This window comes from Crocodylus porosus, unplaced genomic scaffold, assembly GCF_001723895.1.
Source record: "Crocodylus porosus isolate Cpor-Errol unplaced genomic scaffold, CroPor_comp1, whole genome shotgun sequence".
Taxonomy (NCBI): domain Eukaryota; kingdom Metazoa; phylum Chordata; order Crocodylia; family Crocodylidae; genus Crocodylus; species Crocodylus porosus.
The window spans coordinates 64,305,202-64,313,675 of NW_017728918.1; the positions used below are offsets into that span (position 1 = coordinate 64,305,202).

General features: G+C 45.0%; 1 long non-coding RNA gene across 1 annotated transcript in view; it reads right to left on the reverse strand.

The window, feature by feature from the left end:
* LOC109312226 overlaps positions 1 to 7,150 on the reverse strand; it is a 16,817-nt gene extending 9,667 nt beyond the window's left edge. Inside the window, exon 1 of the long non-coding RNA XR_002101757.1 lies at positions 7,067 to 7,150. This is a non-coding gene — a long non-coding RNA (uncharacterized LOC109312226). The remainder of the gene's footprint in view (positions 1 to 7,066) is intronic.
* Between the last annotated feature and the right edge of the window lie 1,324 nt (positions 7,151 to 8,474).

An 8,474-nucleotide genomic window follows, 5' to 3' on the forward strand; every position in this document is an offset into this window, starting at 1 on the left:
CCAAGGGGTGATCATGGGATACCAGATCGAAGGCTTTTTTGAAGTCAAGATATATGACATCAATCTCTTCTCCCTTGTTCAGGTGATAGGTCACCTGGTCGTAGAAGGAAATGAGATTGGTCAAGCAAGACCTACCCGCAACAAACCCGTGCTGGCTATCCGTTAGGATGTTGGTGTTGGCCAGTCCATTAAGGATGGACTCTTTAATAAACTTTTCTAAGACCTTCCCTGGGATAGAGGTCAGGCTGATGGGCCTGTAATTAGCCAGATCCACTTTCCTCCTTCTCTTGAACATAGGCACCAGATTGGCCTTCTTCCAGTATTTGGGTACTACACCAGACCACCAGGATTTTTCAAAGATCCGTGCCAGAGGCTGGGCTATGACTCTCACCAGCTTCTTGTGTACCCTGGGGTGTAGATTTTCAGGGCCAGTTGACTTGAAGGTATCCAGCCTCTCAAGGTGTTCCTTCATGAGGTCAGCATTGATGGAGGGCAGGGGATCTCCCTCACCTGGACCTCCCTGTCCTGTAGTGGGCATCCATGGGACTGATGAAAGACCAATGCAAAATACCCATTTAATAGGTTGGCTTTTTCCTGGATGGCAGTTGTCAGTTGTCCCATCTGGATCAGCAGGGGTCGAGTTAAAAACCCACAAGACCACCCACACTCAGAGTTGTAAGGAGAAAAAGTACTTCATTGAAGAGAAGTTTTTTGCAGGCTACTTTCCAAGTAGGAAATGCTCTTTAAAATAATCTTTGACAAACTTCACTCATGCAGTACTAACTTAAATAATATAGCTTTAGTTATATTAAAGAGTATGTTCTCTCCTACTGAATTTATAGCCAAATATGTGACATAACAGGGGAAGTTGAAAGTCTTCAATGGAAGTCAGTAACAGATGTAAGAAGGTTAGAAAATTATTAAACATTCCTTAAATAAATCTCCTGAATACATTGTGAATAAATCAAATCAGGGCTTCAACGATATTTAAGACCAATCCTTCTGTCCAGTGAATTTAAGATTCACAATGTAGATTGTGACCATTTTTTCAAGAGGTGCATCCTATAAAGTCCAATGTCCTTTAGGTCCCACTGAGTCCAATGGACACTGGAAATTACTGACTAGGCCTAAAGTGGATATTGAAGCACCAGCCAGTATAAATTTTCTACAGTAAAAATGGTTATTATATTGATAATACATTCTATAACTCCATATATTTTCTTCAACAGCTATTTTCTATCACCTCTTTTCTTATTTTAAAATTACCAATGTTGACTAAACAGTGGGAGGATTGAGACATAATTAGTAACATTCTATCAAGATTTAATGTTGGCTTGAAAACTATAAAGGAGGAAATGGGAGCGCTCTAAGATAATGGCTTGTATTCAGATGAGCAACTACTGCATCCAAAAGAGTAATTCATAGCCAGCTGAAAAGAAAAAAAGAACTTACATGTATTTGTTTTTATTTTAATCCATAGCACACTTTGCATAAGAACTGATGTAAATATTAAATCTATTCCATTAAACATCATACATTTAATGACAAAGTATACTATATATATTTTTCTTGATCACAAGAACAGGGAGTTATTTCCGCTACTCTGTGCCGTTTATTGCTGTGTTTCCTGCTCTGGCTGGCCTGGTTCTGGTTTGGGGCAGCACACGCTGCTGCCATGTGCACCATCCCACTTTTTCTGGCATGGATTTTTTTTTACTCTGGGATCTTGTGGTATCAGAAAACCCACCACACTGGAAATGCCTGTATGTGTGGCACATGTGGGTTGTGAAGCTTGGCAAATGCCTGTATGTGTGGCACATGTGGGTTGTGATGCTGCAGACAGGTCTGTGGCATGGTAAACTGCATGTGCATGCTCATCTGGAAATGCCCTCAGAGGGCACTAAGCACAAGTTAATGAGTTTTAATATGGAGGCACCCACATTTTAAGTGCCCTCTGAGGGCTAAATGCAGGCATAACTTCACCTTACGAGTATTCAATGGACAGCTACACTGAAGATGGTGTCACACTGTAAAGCCCTATCCCATCTTATCTCACAGTTTTTAACAATGTTGTAACAATCAAATCTATTTCAGAAGGCAAGAGAAAAGAAGTGCCATTATTTCCATCTCTCATTTCAATGCCATATCCTGCATTCCAATGCCAATGAATGGCAGAAAAAAGTGTGGATGTTTTGCCTGGCAAACAAACCCTTTGATTTGCTTTACTTTTTTCTTTGGCTCTACTTAGTCAGTTGCATTCTACAGTTCATGTTGTGAAGAATCAGCATGAGTTATCAGGTGAGGATAAGTATAAATTAGTTCAGTCATATTTTCCTATCAAACTAAATTATGGGTGGCCATGTTATCCTCTGGTATATCTCCTATATTGACAATGAACTTGCGTAAGTGTCCCCCTAACATTCAGCTCCCCACTCTGTTTTGATGCACAAATTTCATTTTCACTGAATATTAGAAATTCAAGTTATGATCCACTACACCATGTCCAATGTGGCTCCCTTCTATTACCTTAAAAAAATCTTGAATTCAGTGTTTCTCTGGAATCAATGCAGTGGACCAAATTCAACAAAATACAGTTAACCCCTGTTGAAAAAAAGGATTGAATCATGCTTCCTTAGTAACAACACATACTAGATGCATGTTATGCTATAATGCAGTCAAGATTTAAAAATAAGTTCAAGTAAACTTGGTTAACAACACTGAAAAGTGATATTAAGAAAATCCCAACATTATCTACTCTTAAAATTGAGACACCTAATTCTGAAAGCAGGAACTGCTCTAATTCTCTGCTGATTTCAGAGTGGTCCACACCACTTCTTCACTTCCACTGAAAACATTTGTCCAAATACACATTCTGCAACTGTGATATTTCCCTAGCATGCTACCTGAACACTTCAGTAATATCCTGAGGCAGTGGAATCTTCCAGATCACTGATTAGACATCAAAATGAGAATCTGGAATGGAAAGGAAAGACTTTTCTGTTCTGTAACTTGTCACATGAGTTGTCACACATAAATGATGTTGTATCTAATTTTGGTTTTTTTAAGTCCCCTCAAGACCCATTACTGAGCCACGGTAGAGATTATCTTTGAATTGAGGGATACCAGACAAAGAATTTTGGGGGGTTCAGCCTGGCATATTGTAGAGCGTTGCTAGATTCCTAATTGCATTTCTCCACCCAGGAAGCTGTGAAAAGCCACATTTTACAGAAGACAGGAATAGAAAGAATTATTTGATTATCAGGGATCCTGGTTTCCCCTGATAAAAAACAAAAAATTCTTTGCTAAAAAAATCACAAATTCTCTGCATACCCCACCCCCACAAATCCATTATTAAAATTAAAGGCCCCCTCTCGCAGCCATCCCACCCAGCCCTGCTGTTGCCCCTCACACCTCACCCACAGCTCCCACAGCCTTCCTGGTGCCCCTTGCCCCCACCCACAACCCCTGCTCCCTCAGCCCTGCTGGAGGGGCCCCCAGGTGCCAGGGGTATGGACCTGGGTCCACAGCCCCCTGCCCCCACTTCCCCCCTCCTGTGGGCTTGGGCAGGCAACTCCCTACTGCTATGTGCATTCCCAGGGGGCAGTGGGGTCCCGCGGCCTCCAGATCTGTACCCTGGGCAGGCACAGGCTGAGGCTGCTGCCCAGCTGAGTGGGGCTTGGGGCCCAGGACCACAATGCACAGCTGCAAGGCCCCAGCCAGGAGCAGGATGGGGCCATGGGTGGCTCATCCAGAGAAAGGGTGGGGGGAGATGGCTGGCTCCCCACTGGCGCATGCACTCCCAGGGTGCAGGGAAGACCTACGCATCCCAGATCTGAACATGCCTGTATAGCTAGCCACAGATTTTATGTATAAACTGGTTTAAGTGATCAGAAAGTGTTTAAACCTGTAACAGAACATAAGTTCAGTGCACATACACCAGTTTCAAAATGGCTGACACTGGTTTAAGATAAACCTGTTTGAATATAGTATCGGACTTAACTGATTTGGTTTATGCAATGTCTGTCCCAGACTCCTTCCTTGTTTAAGTTAAACCAGAGCCTTCACAGCATCCCATATGCTTTGCAGCCATGGGCTGGGCTGTGGTCTCTGTTCCAGAGAACAAGGCTGGCCCCGTCCCTCTGCTCCCTAGCCAGAGTTCTGGTGGAGTCTGGAGACAGAGCAGGGTCTGCCTGGATCCCCTGCTCCACCCCCACTCCTCACTGCTCACACAGGGATTCCCCTCCCCTGCCTCCATCTCCTACAGCACAGACCCAGCTACATGGAACCCAGTTATGTGGTATGCTAGCTAATGCTGAGATGTGTCTATGTGTGTGTGTATCCAATTTCACTTGGATAGGCAGACAGAATAGTGTCTGCTTAGGGCTTTTTGGAGCTAATCGGTAGGTCAGCTGATAGTGTCCCTCTGTTCCTTCCTTGAAAAAAGCTGTTTAAGAAGAGCTTGAACTAATAAGAGAGGCTTTTGTTTCAGTGATGGGATGATAAACTCTGATTTGGTGATGCGATGATCAGCCCCCTGCTGGCTCCCTCAACTGTCAGGTGTGTAGACAGTATGAAGAAAGAGAGGGAGATTGGAAAGTTCAGTATCAGCAACAGATGCATGCACTGCACCTGCCCCCCTTCAGAGTACTAGCCAGGGGATGGGGTCTAGCAACACTTGAACAGTGAGTGGAGAAAAGCCTGAGACAGTGTAGGCAGGGTGGGAATTTAAACCCCTCCCTAAACACAGTTCCCACTGGGGCTTGGCCACGCCTCCCTCCCCCCGCCCCCCAATGCTGCTCAGCACTGTGGAAGAGAGAAAGCAACTTGGGACTGAAAACAGGGGAAGCCATTTGCAGGCAGTTTTCAGGCCAGTTCCTAGGCCAGTTCATGGGTAGTAGCATAGCCTATTGCCATACAGTGGTGGAGACGTGTCATACCTCATGGCTTCCTGCCTTTTCCCCAGATGGTACTCCCTCCCCTTGCTTCACTAAGGCCTCCACCCAGACAGAATCCATGTTTTCGGCCTCCACCCAGATGGAGCCCCTGGCTGCAGGGCCTGTTCACACAGCTGCCAGCAACTGGGAATGGGAGCAAGGTAACACCCACCTGTGGGGTTTGGTCCTTAGTGAGGTCCCTGGAATGCCAAGTGACTGAGATCCAGGCCCAGGTAGGCAGGCTTTGCACCATTATGGACCATAAGCAGGAGACTAATGACTACTCCTAGCAGGCTCTTGTCCCAATGAAGAGAAAACAGCACAGATGCCTAGCTACATGAAGATGGATGACAGGAAGATCAACTAGGGGCCCCATCCAAGGGATGCTTGGAAGACAGTCATCTTGGGTCCCCAGACACACAATACCAGGGTCACTCCTCCCCTGGAACTGAGCAACAGGTATGCGCCTCTCACATCACCAGTAAAGACATCAGAAGAGACACCAGCTCTGGATGAGAGGAAGCAGCTAGCTGCCGCCACTAAGAAGAGACATAGGGTGGTCATGCTGGATGACTCTTCCCATGAGGTCTGCTGCCTCCTAGGGGCCCATATCTAGAATGTGGCAGAGGAGATTCCTAAATTCATCCAACCCTCCGACCACTAGCCTATGCTTCTCATTCATGTGGGCACAAATGACACAGCTCAGTGCAATCCTGGCCAGGTCATAAGTAATTACAGGGCTCTGGGGGCTGGGATTAAGGAGTTGGGGGCATAGGTAGTTTTCTCCTCCATCCTCTGAGTTGTGGGCTGTGAGCCTAGGAGAAATGGTTGTATCAAACAGGTGAACTGAAGGCTTCAGCGATGGTGCTACCAAGAGAGTTTTGGCTTCCTTGACCACAACATGCACTTCAGAGACAGAAGTCTTCTGGGAAGGGAAGGTAGCCGCCTTGCACTGAAAGGGAAGGCTCTTTTCTAAGCCAGGATGGTGGAACTCCTGGACAAGGCCTTAAACTTGGAAAAGGCCAATGTTGTTCCCTTCTTCAAAAAGGGGAGAAAAGAGGACCCAGGGAATGACGGACCAATCAGCTTGACCTCAATCCTAGGAAGAATTCTTGAAAAATTTCTTAAAGAGTCCATATGCGATAAGCTAGTAAAAGGCAAAATTCTAAATGACAGCCAGCACAGTTTTGTCATGAGTGGGTCATGTCTGATTAATCTCATTTCCATCTATGAGCAGGTTACTCACTACTTGGATAAGAAAGATGAGGTCAACATCATTTACTTGGCCTGTAGGAAGGCCTTTGACTTGGTGTCCCATGAAGCTCTCAAGGTAAAACTAGGGGACTATGGTCTCAACAATGCAATGATCAGATGGGTGGGAAACTGGCTGTGGGGTTGGACCCAGAAAGTACTAATAGATGGATGTGTCAACCTGACAGAAGGTAGCCAGTGGGGTCCCCTAGGGTTTGGTACTTGGACCAGAACTTTTCCACATCTTCATCAATGATCTGGATGAGGGGGTGAAAAGCACACTGGCAAAGTTTGCCAATGACATTAAGCTCTGGGGAAGTGTGGCCACACATCAGGGTAGGAGACAATTCAAGCAGACCTAGACAGATTAGTTAGATGGGTAGACCACAACCAGATGCTGTTCAACACTGAGAAGTATGAAGTGCTCCATCTGGGGCGGAAAAATCTGCAACAAACTTATAGGCTTGGTGGTGTTAGCACCACATCTGAAAGGGACCTGGGGGACATAACTGATCATAAAATGAATATGAGCCACAAATGTGACGCTACAATTAGCAGAGCAAGCTGACATGCATCAACTGATGCATCTTGAGCAAAATTAAGGAAGTTTTTCTCCCGCTCTACTCAGCATTGGTGAGGCCACAACTGGAGTACTGCATACAGTTCTGGGCACCACACTTCAAGAAGGATGTGGAGAAGCTTGAGAGAGTTCAGAGAAGAGCCACTTGTATGATTAGAGGCCTGAAGAGCAAGCCACATGAGAAAAAGCTGACAGATATGGGACTGTACAGGGCTAGAAAAGAAAAGACTTTGGTGGGATTTGATGGCAGCTTATAAATATACGAGGGGAAAGCATCAGGGGCAGGTGAGCAACTATTCACCAGAGCACCCCAGGAAAACCAGGAGAAACAGTCATAAACTCATAGAAAAAGGTTTCAGACTGGATATAAGGAAAAACTTCTTCACAGTTTGTATGCTCAGACTCTGAAATAGATACCTGGTGGGCATGGTGCAGGCACCTACCTTGGAGGTCTTCAAAAGGAGACTGGACACACACCTTGCTGGGGTTATTTGACCCTAACAGCTTTTCCTGCCCAGAGTTGGGGGGCTGGACCCAGTGATCTCATGAGGTCCCTTCCAGCCCTAAACTTTGGTGAATCTGTGAAGAGAAAGAGAGGGCTGCTCTACCACCCCCTGGCTTCTAGCCTGAGCCACTACAGGCATGTGCCTGCATTTCTTCAGTCCAGAGGGAATGTCTGCACACTTTCATTACCGTTCAACCTAGGCAGTTTAGACTAACCTGCAAAGATTTAATCAATTCAGGCTTAGGCTTGTTGTCTGTCCCTACCCACGGTGTCCTGTCCCAAGCACTTATGCTGTTCTGGAATAGAAACATACCTACCCCTTATACTGAAGCTGATCCACTTTGCATGGCATAATTAATGATTCATTAGGGTAAAGACCAGGCACATGATTCCATTCACCTCCAAAAAATGTACAGGGAGAAGATCTTGGATCTTATAGCTGCATCAAAGACTGCTTATGAATTTCATCCAATGACCATTTCATGTAACATACATAAAGAGGCCTTGAAGACAAAATTCCACACCAGGGATCAGATGCCTAAAATTTAGGTATTAATTACACTCGGAATTACAATGTCAAAGTCTTTTTCTGGATCTAGGCTTAAGCTATGTTTTGCTAAAAAATAATGTTTAAGTCCTTAATGTTACAAATGATCCTGTGTGATGGAACCCTGCCTAGCACCATTTTAGGACTGGGGTTAATGCATAATACAGAACCTCATTTTGTAATACAATGAGGCCCTGTAAGTGCTTCTGCTGAGTAAAAGACTCTATAGGATGCATATTCCCGCTCCCCCGCTCCCCTCCCCTCTAGCCCTGCCTTGTCCCTGCCTCAAAACAGATTCAGGAATACTCACAGAAGTAAACCTACTCTTATTTATATTTCCAGGATTAAAGCTTAATCCTTTCAGGTCTGATAAAAGGAAAAAAAGACTTAGGTGCCTGAAATAGCTGCTTAAGCCTAGCACGGCAATCCTGGGTAACAGCAGTGTAACGCCGGAGCCAACAAAATGCTCTAAACTCCTGTCTTTTTTTTACCTAAAAGTTCCCTATGTATCTGCTGTTCTGATTCTTCATGTGCACTTAACTGTCCAGTTCAAATAGTTAGGCACCTAACTTTTACCTAATTTGATTCATAAATGATGTGAAGCAGCCTCCAAGGCACGCAATCTTTGTACTCAGTAGGGGTACTCTTAAGTACGCT